Source organism: Anthonomus grandis, chromosome 11, assembly GCF_022605725.1.
Source record: "Anthonomus grandis grandis chromosome 11, icAntGran1.3, whole genome shotgun sequence".
Classification (NCBI taxonomy): Eukaryota; Metazoa; Arthropoda; class Insecta; order Coleoptera; family Curculionidae; genus Anthonomus; species Anthonomus grandis.
The window spans coordinates 8,806,255-8,819,193 of record NC_065556.1 but is presented as its reverse complement, the minus strand read 5'-3'; positions in this window follow the sequence as shown (position 1 = coordinate 8,819,193).

Genomic DNA, 12,939 nt, shown 5'->3' with positions numbered 1-12,939 from the left:
CCAGAAACTCATTTAGTTTGGGGGTTCCAAGGAACGAAGCATTTTCAGGGGTCGCATACTTCTTTATTAGATCAGACTTTTCATTTAAGTCCAGCCCATTGTCCACTATACTTTTCCATGTTTCAACCATGTCTTCTTGTAGAGGAGGACCGAAAGACAATTTATTCTTAGCAACGTTGGTTCCAAACAATGATGCGTCAAAGTTTTTCTTAGTACTTGTGGAGGGCATTTCCCTGTCATTTTCATGGTGCTGGTCAGTTCCATCTGATCAGAAAAAAATTTCCATTATTAGTTTAAAGCCTCTGCTTACCAAGAATCAAGTACTTGGCGTAAGAATAAAACATAAAGGGTTTATTCAAAAAATATTAAAGCATAACTGTGTTCATAAACAGTTTAAACCAAATACCATATATTCATAGTATTAAATTTGGTAGTAGCTAGCACTTGCTAAATAAAATATTTTGGCCAGAAGAAAACAGTGTTCATAAACCGTTTAAACCAATACCATAGTAGGTAAGGATAGCCAACACATAGTGTATAAAAATATTTAATAAAACTGTGTTCATAAACAGTTTAAGCCAAATACATAATATGCGTATCCCTAAGGCTACATTTTTGGGACGTCTCTGTGTTCATAAACAGATTAGCCCATGTTTATTGTGTTCATAAACAATAAACATTCAGGAACCACTTAGTGTCAAGAATATCGGCCCACCAGCGTTATAAAGAAAAAAACAAACAACTCAAAATTATTCAGTATACTTACAATCCATTGAGTTATTATCGTCAATACGGATAATATTGTCCCCATCTTCAGGTTCATTTTCCTTCTCACTTCCACTCGAGCTAGAATCCGATGTTATGATTCTACGGCGGCGGCGGCAACGCCGCGCCGGGCTTCTTGAGAGAGAGCGAAAGGCGCGATCCGAATCCGAGCTGCTTGATGGCGATAAACAGTGGGACTTCCGAGAACCACGTGCATGATTTTTTCCGTCGGATCGATAGCGTGGGGATTTATTACCGCGTTTTAACAGTTTTGAGAGAGTTTTCTCAATATTATTTACCTTGAGAGCTAGATCACTGTCACTGTCATGACTTCTTTTACGTTTATACATTTTTTTTTAATGGTTAAACACAAATATTTTGTACACGGTACCGAAAAATAAAAGGCGAAATAACTCGCGCGCGCGAACGGTCTGACACACAAAACGAGAATGAGGCTCGACGGACGGGACAGCGGGGGTACCGACAGAAGGCAATGTTGTCAAAACTTTTTATTTTTAGCTTTGAATTGTGTGGTCTGACTCAGGAAATAGAGGTACTACAATTGATCTTATTTACGGAGACGAGGCCTAATATAATTCTAAATTAATTTTTAGATATAATTTGATTAACCCTAAATGATTTTTAAAAATATTTTGATGTATCGTGTTTAAAGAAAAAAGTTATATCTCAATCAATTACGGTTATCTATTATTCAAATATAATTTAAAATTATTATTTAGGTTATACAAGTTGACTCAAATGAACCTTTTTATGTTTTGGACATAACCAGGATAAAGAAAATCGATTACTATTACCTATAGCTATTGTTCCGATATGATTTCATTTTAATTTTTAGATATAATTTGTTTAACCTTAAATAATTTTTTAACATTTTTTAATGTATTGTGTTTACAAAGAATAGTCGTATCTCACTCAATTACGGTTATCTATTATTCAAATTAATTTTAAAATTAATATTTAGGTTATACAAGATGACACAAATGATCCTTTTTAAGTTTTACATAACCAGGGTTAAGAAAATAGAACAATTAATGATTATAGCATCGTCCGATATGATTTCAATTTAATTTTTGAAGTTCATTTGATTTACTGTAAATTATTTTTAAAATTTTTCTTATGGATTGTTTTTAAAAAAAATAAATATATCTCAGTCTATTACTGTTATCTATTATTCGAATATGATTTAAATTTACTATTTCGCATATACAAGATAGCCAAATGATATTCTTTACGGTTTGAACACAACCAGAATTAAGAAAATATAATAACTCTTAGCGTTAACGATTGTTCCGATTTAATTTTAATTTAATTTTTAGATATAATTGGATTAACCTTAAATGATGTTTAAAAATATTTTAATGTATTGTGTTTAAAAAGAATAGTCGTATCTTACTCAATTACGGTTATCTATTATTCAAATTTATTTTAAAATTAATATTTAGGTTATACAAGATGACCCAAATGATACTAAAAAGTACTTAAAAAAGTTTTGGGCATCACCAGGGTTAAGAAAATAGAACAATTAACCATTATGGCATTGTCCGATTTGATTCCAATTTAATTTTTAAAGTTCAATTAATGTACTGTAAATTATTTTTTAAAATTTTCTTATGAATTGTTTTTTAAAAAAATAATCATATCTCACTCTATTACTGTTATCGATTATTCGAATTTAATTTACATATACTATTTCGCTTATACAAGATAGCCAAATGATATTTTTTACGGTTTGAACACAACCAGAATTAAGAAAATATAATAAATAATAGCGTTAACGATTGTTCCGATTTAATTTTTAGATATAATTTGATTGACCCTAAATGATTTTTTTAAATATTTTGATGTATTGTTATTAAAAAAAAAAGTCATATCTCACTTAATTACGGTTATCCGTTATTCAAATTTATTTTAAAATTAATGTTTAAGTTATACAAGATGACTCAAATGATCCTTTTTAAGTTTTGGACATAACCAGGGTTAAGAAAATAGAACAATTAATCATTATAGCAATGTCCGATTTGATTCCAATTTAATTTTTAAAGTTCATTTGATGTACTCTAAATTATTTTTAAAATTTTTCTTATGAATTATTTTTTAAAAAAATTATTATATCTCACTCTTTTACTGTTATTTATTATTCGAATATAATTTACATTTACTATTTCGCATATACAAGATAGCCAAATGATGTTTTTTACGGTTTGAACACAACCAGAACTAAGAAAATATAATAACTAATAGCGTTAACGATTGTTCCGATATGATTTCAATTTGATTTTTAGATATAATTTGATTAACCCTAAATGATTTTTAAAAATATTTTAATATATTGTGTTTAAAAAAAATAGTCATTTCTCACTCAATTACGGTTATCTATTATTTAAATTTATTTTAAAATTAATATTTAGGTAATACAAGATGACCCAAATGATCCTTTTTAAGTTTTGGACATAACCAGGGTTAAGAAAATAGAACAATTAATCATTATAGCATTGTCCGATTTGATTCCAATTTAATTTTTGAAGTTCATTTGATTTACTGTAAATTATTTTTAAAATTTTTCTTATGAATTGTTTTTTAAAAAAATAATTATATCTCACTCTATTGCTGTTATCTATTATTCGACTATGATTTAAATTTACTATTTTGCATATACAAGATAGCCAAATGATGTTTTTTATGGTTTGAAGACAACCAGAATTAGGAAAATATAATAAATCTTAGCGTTAACGATTGTTCCGATTTAATTTTAAATTAATTATTAGATATAAATTGATTAACCCTAAATGATTTTTAAAAATATTTTGATGTATTGTGTTTAAAGAAAAAAGTCATATCTCACTCAATTACGGTTATCTATTATTCAAATATAATTTAAAATTATTATTTAGGTTATACAAGATGACTCAAATGATCCTTTTTAAATTTTGGACATAACCAGGGTTAAGAAAATATAACAATTAATCATTATAGAAATGTCCGATTTGATTCCAATTTAATTTTTGAAGTTCATTTGATGTACTCTAAATTATTTTTAAAAATTTTCTTATGAATTGTTTTTAAAAAAAAATATTATATCCCACTCTATTACTGTTATCTATTATTCGAATAGAATTTAAATTTACTATTTCGCATATACAAGGTAGCCAAATGATGTTTTTTACGGTTTGAACACAACCAGAATTAAGAAAATATAATAACTGATAGCGTTAAAGATTGTTCCGTTTTAATTTTTAGATATAATTTGATTAACCCTAAATAATTTTTAAAAACAATTTTATGTATTATGTTTTAAAAGAATAGTAATATCTCACTCAATTACGGTTATCTATTATTAAAATTTATTTTAAAATTATTATTTAGGTTATACCAATTGACTCAAATGATCCTTTTTAAGTTTTGGACATAACCAGGGTTAAGAAAATAGAACAATTAATCATTATAGCAATGTCCGATTTGATTCCAATTTAATTTTTGAAGTTCATTAGATGTACTGTAAATTATTTTTAAAATTTTTCTTATGAATTGTTTTTAAAAAAAATAATTATATCGCACTCTATTACTGTTATCTATTATTCGAATAGAATTTAAATTTACTATTTCGCATATACAAGGTAGCCAAATGATGTTTTTTACGGTTTGAACACAACCAAAATTAAGAAAATAAAATAACTGATAGCGTTAAAGATTGTACCTATTTAATTTTAAATTAATTTTTAGATATAATTTGATTAACCCTATATGATTTTTAAAAATATTTTGATGTATCGTGTTTAAAGAAAAAAGTTATATCTCAATCAATTACGGTTATCTATTATTCAAATATAATTTAAAAATATTATTTAGGTTATACAAGTTGACTCAAATGAACCTTTTTATGTTTTTGGACATAACCAGGGTTAAGAAAATAGAACAATTAATGATTATAGCATTGTCCGATATGATTTCAATTTAATTTTTGAAGTTCATGTGATTTACTGTAAATTATTTTTAAAATTTTTCTTATGAATTGTTTTTTAATAAAATAATTATATCTCAGTCTATTACTGTTATCTATTATTCGAATATGATTTAAATTTACTATTTCGCATATACAAGATAGCCAAATGATATTCTTTGCGGTTTGAACACAACCAGAATTAAAAAAATATAATAACTAATAGCGTTAACGATTGTTCCTATTTAATTTTAAATTAATTTTTAGATATAATTTGATTAACCCTAAATGATTTTTAAAAATATTTTGATGTATTGTTTTTAAAAAAAATAGTCATATCTCACTTATTTACGGTTATCTATTATTCAAATTTATTTTAAAATTAATATTTAAGTTATACAAGATGACCCAAATGTTCCTTTTTAAATTTTGGACATAACCAGGGTTAAGAAAATAGAACAATTAATTATTATAACAATGTCCGATTTGATTCCAATTTAATTTTTGAAGTTCATTTGATTTACTGTAAATTATTTTTAAAATTTTTCTTATGAATGGTTTTTTAAAAAAATAATTATATCTCACTCTATTACTGTTATCTATAATTTGAATATGATTTAAATTTACTATTTCGCATATACAGGATAGCCAAATGATATTCTTTACGGTTTGAACACAACCAGAATTAAGAAAATATAATAACTAATAGCGTTAACGATTGTTCCGATTTAATTTTAAATTAATTTTTAGATATAATTTGATTAACCCGAAATGATTTTTAAAAATATTTTGATGTATCGTGTTTAAAGAAAAAAGTTATATCTCAATCAATTACGGTTATCTATTATTCAAATTTATTTTTAAATTATTATTTAGGTTATACAAGATGACCCAAATGATCCTTTTTAAGGTTTCGACATAACCAGGGTTATGAAAATAGAACGATTAATCGTTATAGCATTGTCCGATTTGATTCCAATTTAATTTTTGAAGCTCATTTGATTTACTGTAAATTATTTTTAAAATTTTTCTAATGAATTGTTTTTTAAAAAAATTATTATATCCCACTCTATTACTGTTATTTATTATTCGAATATAATTAACATTTACTATTTCGTATATACGAGATAGCCAAATGATGTTTTTTATGGTTTGAACACAACCAGAATTAAGAAAATATAATAACTAATAGCGTTAACGATTGTTCCGATTTAATTTTAAATTAATGTTTAGATATAATTTGATTAACCCTAAATGATTTTTAAAAATATTTTGATGTATTGTTTTTAAAAAAAATAGTCATATCTCACTTAATTACGGTTATCTATTATTCAAATTTATTTTAAAATTAATATTTAAGTTATACAAGATGACCCAAATGATCCTTTTTAAATTTTGAACATAACCAGGGTTAAGAAAATAGAACAATTAATTATTATAGCAATGTCCGATTTGATTCCAATTTAATTTTTGAAGTTCATTTGATTTACTGTAAATTATTTTTAAAATTTTTCTTATGAATTGTTTTTTAAAAAAATAATTATATCTCACTCTATTACTGTTATCTATTATTCAAATATGATTTAAATTTACTATTTCGCATATACAGGATAGCCAAATGATATTTTTTACGGTTTTAACACAACCAGAATTAAAAAAATATAATAAATAATAGCGTTAACGATTGTTCCGATTTAATTTTTGATATAATTTGATTAACCCTAAATGATTTTTTAAAATATTTTGATGTATTGTTTTTAAAAAAAATAGTCATATCTCACTTAATTACGGTTATCTATTATTCAAATTTATTTTAAAATTAATATTTAAGTTATACAAGATGACCCAAATGATCCTTTTTAAATTTTGAACATAACCAGGGTTAAGAAAATAGAACAATTAATTATTATAGCAATGTCCGATTTGATTCCAATTTAATTTTTGAAGCTCATTTGATTTACTGTAAATTATTTTTAAAATTTTTCTTATGAATTGTTTTTTAAAAAAATAAATATATCTCAGTCTATTACTGTTATCTATTATTCGAATATGATTTAAATTTACTATTTCGCATATACAAGATAGCCAAATGATATTCTTTACGGTTTGAACACAACCAGAATTAGGAAAATATAATAACTCTTAGCGTTAACGATTGTTTCGATTTAATTTTAATTTAATTTTTAGATATAATTGGATTAACATTATTGTGTTTAAAAAAAATAGTCATATCTAACTCAATTACGATTATCTATTATTCAAATTTATTTTAAAATTAATATTTAGGTTATACAAGATGACCCAAATGATACTTTTTATGTTTTGGGCATAACTAGGGTTAAGAAAATAGAACAATTAATCATTATAGCATTGTCCGATTTGATTCCAATTTAATTTTTGAAGTTTATTTGATGTACTGTAAATCATTTTTTAAAATTTTCTTATGAATTGTTTTTTAAAAAAATAATCATATCTCACTCTATTACTGTTATCTATTATTCAAATTTAATTTACATTTACTATTTCGCATATACAAGATAGCCAAATGATATTTTTTACGGTTTGAACACAACCAGAATTAAGAAAATATAATAAATAATAGCGTTAACGATTGTTCCGATTTAATTTTTGATATAATTTGATTAACCCTAAATGATTTTTTAAAATATTTTGATGTATTGTTTTTAAAAAAAATAGTCATATCTCACTTAATTACGGTTATCTATTATTCAAATTTATTTTAAAATTAATGTTTAAGTTATACAAGATGACCCAAATGATCCTTTTTAAATTTTGGACATAACCAGGGTTAAGAAAATAGAGCAACTAATCATTATAGAAATGTCCGATTTGATTCCAATTTAATTTTTGAAGTTCATTTGATGTACTCTAAATTATTTTTAAAATTTTTCTTATGAATTGTTTTTAAAAAAAATTATTATATCTCACTCTATTACTGTTATCTATTATTCGAATTTAATTTACATTTACTATTTCGCATATACGAGATAGCCAAATGATGTTTTTTATGGTTGGAACACAACCAGAATTAAGAAAATATAATAACTCTTAGCGTTAACGATTGTTCCGATTTAATTTTAAATTAATTCTTAGATATAATTTGATTAACCCTAAATGACTTTTAAAAATAATTTTATATATTATGTTTAAAAAAAATAGTAATATCTCACTCTATTACTGTTATCTATTATTTGAATATGATTTAAATTTACTATTTCACATGTACAGGATAGTCAAATGATGTTCTTTACGGTCTGAACACAACCAGAATTAAGAAAATATAATAACTAATAGCGTGAACGATTGTTCCGATTTAATTTTAAATTAATTCTTAGATATAATTTGATTAACCCTAAATGACTTTTAAAAATAATTTTATATATTATGTTTAAAAAAAATAGTCATATCTCACTCAATTACGGTTATCTATTATTCAAATTTATTTTAAAATTAATATTTAGGTTATACAAGATGACTCAATTAATCCTTTTTAAGTTTTGGACATAACCAGGGTTAAGAAAATAGAACAAATAATCATTATAGCATTGTCCGATTTGATTGCAATTTAATTTTTGAAGTTCATTTGATGTACTGTAAATTATTCTTAAAATTTTTCTTATAAAAAATATTATATCGCACTCTATTACTGTTATTTATTATTTAAATATAATTTACATTTACTATTTCGCATATAAATGATGTTTTTTATGGTTTGAACACAACCAGAATTAAGAAAATATAATAACTATTAGCGTTAACGATTGTTCCGATTTAATTTTAAATTAATTATTAGATATAATTTGATTAACCCTAAATGATTTTTAAAAATATTTTAATGTATTGTGTTTAAAAAAAATAGTTATATCTCACTCAATTACAGTTATCTATTTTTCAAATTTATTTTAAAATTAATATTTAGGTTATACAAGATGACTCAAATAATCCTTTTTTAATTTTGAACATAACCAGGGTTAAGAAAATAGAACAAATAATCATTATAGCATTGTCCGATTTGATTGCAATTTAATTTTTGAAGTTCATTTGATTTACTGTAAATTATTTTTTAAATTTTTTTTATGAATTGTTTGTTAAAAAAATAATTATATCTCACTCTATTACTGTTATCTATTATTTGAATATGATTTAAATTTACTATTTCACATGTACAGGATAGTCAAATGATGTTCTTTACGGTTTGAACACAACCAGAATTGAGAAAATATAATAACTAATAGCGTTAACGATTGTTCCGATTTAATTTTAATTTAATTTTTAGATATAATTTGATTAACTCTAAATGATTTTTAAAAATATTTTAATGTATTGTGTTTAAAAAAAATAGTCATATCTCCCTCAATTACGGTTATCTATTATTGAAATTTATTTTAAAATTAATATTTAGGTTATACAAGATGACTCAATTAATCCTTTTTAAGTATTGGACATAACCAGGGTTAAGAAAATAGAACAAATAATCATTATAGCATTGTCCGATTTGATTGCAATTTAATTTTTGAAGTTCATTTAATGTACTGTAAATTATTCTTAAAATTTTTCTGATAAATTTTTTTTTATAAAAAATATTATATCGCACTCTATTACTGTTATTTATTATTCAAATATAATTTACATTTACTATTTCGCATATACGAGATAGCCAAATGATGTTTTTTATGGTTTGAACACAACCAGAATTAAGAAAATATAATAACTCTTAGCGTTAACGATTGTTCCGATTTAATTTTAAATTAATTTTTAGATATAATTTGATTAACCCTAAATGATTTTTAAAAATATTTTGATGTATTGTGTTTAAAGAAAAAAGTCATATCTCACTCAATTACGGTTATCTATTATTCAAATATAATTTAAAATTATTATTTAGGTTATACAAGATGACTCAAATGATCCTTTTTAAGTTTTGGACAGAACCAGGGTTAAGAAAATAGAACGATTAATCATTATAGCATTGTCCGATTTGATTCCAATTTAATTTTTGAAGCTCATTTGATTTACTGTAAATTATTTTTAAAATTTTTCTTATGAACTGTTTTTTGAAAAAATAATTATATCTCACTCTATTACTATTATCTATTATTCGAATATGATTTAAATTTACTAATTCGCATATACAGGATAGCCAAATGATATTCTTTACGGTTTTAACACAACCAGAATTAAGAAAATATAATAACTAATAGCGTTAACGATTGTTCCGATTTAATTTTAATTTAGTTTTTAGTTATAAGTTGATTAACCCTAAATGATTTTTAAAAATATTTTAATGTATTGTGTTTAAAAAAAATAGCCATATCTCACTTAATTACGGTTATCTATTATTCAAATATAATTTAAAATTAATATTTAGGTTATACAAGATGACCCAAATGATCCTTTTTATGTTTTGAATATAACCAGGATTAAGAAAATCAAACGATTAATCATTATAGCATTGTCCGATTTGATTCCAATTTAATTTTTGCAGTTCATTTGATTTACTGTAAATTATTTTTAAACTTTTTCTTATGAATTGTTTTTTAAAAAATAATTATATCTCACTCTATTACGGTTATCTATTATTCGAATATGATTTAAATTTACTATTTCACATATACAAGATAGCCAAATGATGTTTTCTACGGTTTGAACACAACCAGAACTAAGAAAATATAATAACTAATAGCGTTATCGATTGTTCCGATATGATTTCATTTTGATTTTTAGATATAATTTGATTAACCCTAAATGATTTTTCAAAATATTTTAATGAATTGTGTTTAAAAAAAATAGTCATATATCACTCAATTACGGTTGTCTATTATTCAAATATAATTTAAAATTATTATTATTTAGGTTATACAAGATGACTCAAATGAACCTTTTTATGTTTTGGACATAACCAGGATAAAGAAAATCGATTACTATTACCTATAGCTTTTGTTCCAATATGATTTCAATTTAATTCTTAGATATAATTTGTTTAACCCTAATAATAATTTTTTAAAATTTTTTATTGTATTGTGTTTTAAAAAAATAGTCATATCTCACTCAATTACGGTTATCTATTATTCAAATTAATTTTAAAATTAATATTTAGGTTATACAAAATGACCCAAATGATCCTTTTTAAGTTTTGGACATAACCAGGGTTAAGAAAATAGAATAATTAATTATTATAGCAATGTCCGATTTGATTCCAATTTAATTTTTGAAGTTCATTTGATTTACTGTAAATTATTTTTAAAATTTTTCTTATGAATTGTTTTTTAAAAAAATAAATATATCTCAGTCTATTACTGTTATCTATTATTCGAATATGATTTAAATTTACTATTTCGCATATACAAGATAGCCAAATGATATTCTTTACGGTTTGAACACAACCAGAATTAGGAAAATATAATAACTCTTAGCGTTAACGATTGTTCCGATTTAATTTTAATTTAATTTTTAGATATAATTGGATTAACCTTAAATGATGTTTAAAAATATTTTAATGTATTGTGTTTAAAAAGAATAGTCGTATCTCACTCAATTACGGTTATCTATTATTCAAATTAATTTTAAAATTAATATTTAGGTTATACAAGATGACTCAAATAATCCTTTTTAAGTTTTGGACATAACCAGGATATAGAAAATCGATTACTATTACCTATAGCTATTGTTCCGATATGATTTCAATTTAATTTTTAGATATAATTTGTTTAACCCTAAATAATTTTTTAAAATTTTTTAATGTATTGTGTTTAAAAACAATTGTCGCATCTCACTCAATTACGGTTATCTATTATTCAAATTAATTTTAAAATTAATATTTAGGTTATACAAGATGACTCAAATAATCCTTTTTAAGTTTTGGACATAACCAGGGTTAAGAAAATAGAACAATTAATGATTATAGCATTGTCCGATATGATTTCAATTTAATTTTTGAAGTTCATGTGATTTACTGTAAATTATTATTAAAATTTTTCTTATGAATTGTTTTTTAATAAAATAATTATATCTCAGTCTATTACTGTTATCTATTATTCGAATATGATTTAAATTTACTATTTCGCATATACAAGATAGCCAAATGATATTCTTTGCGGTTTGAACACAACCAGAATTAAGAAAATATAATAACTAATAGCGTTAACGATTGTTCCGATTTAATTTTAAATTAATTTTTATATATAATTTGATTAACCCTAAATGATTTTTAAAAATATTTTGATGTATTGTTTTTAAAAAAAATAGTCATATCTCACTTATTTACGGTTATCTATTATTCAAATTTATTTTAAAATTAATATTTAAGTTATACAAGATGACCCAAATATTCCTTTTTAAATTTTGGACATTACCAGGGTTAAGAAAATAGAACAATTAATTATTATAACAATGTCCGATTTGATTCCAATTTAATTTTTGAAGTTCATTTGATTTACTGTAAATTATTTTTAAAATTTTTCTTATGAATTGTTTTTTAAAAAAATAATTATATCTCACTCTATTACTGTTATCTATTATTCGAATATGATTTAAATTTACTATTTCGCATATACAGGATAGCCAAATGATATTCTTTACGGTTTGAACACAACCAGAATTAAGAAAATATAATAACTAATAGCGTTAACGATTGTTCCGATTTAATTTTTATTTAGTTTTTAGATATAATTTGATTAACCCTCAATGATTTTTAAAAATATTTTAATGTATTGTGTTTAAAAAAAATAGTCATTTCTAACTCAATTACGATTATCTATTATTCAAATTTATTTTAAAATTAATATTTAGGTTATACAAGATGACCCAAATGATACTTTTTAAGTTTTGGGCATAATAGGGTTAAGAAAATAGAACAATTAATCATTATAGCATTGTCCGATTTGATTCCAATTTAATTTTTGAAGTTTATTTGATGTACTGTAAATTATTTTTTTAAATTTTCTTATGAATTGTTTTTTAAAAAAATAATCATATCTCACTCTATTACTGTTATCTATTATTCAAATTTAATTTACATTTACTATTTCGCATATACAAGATAGCCAAATGATATTTTTTACGGTTTGAACACAACCAGAATTAAGAAAATATAATAAATAATAGCGTTAACGATTGTTCCGATTTAATTTTAATTTAATTTTTAGATATAATTGGATTAACCTTAAATGATGTTTAAAAATATTTTAATGTATTGT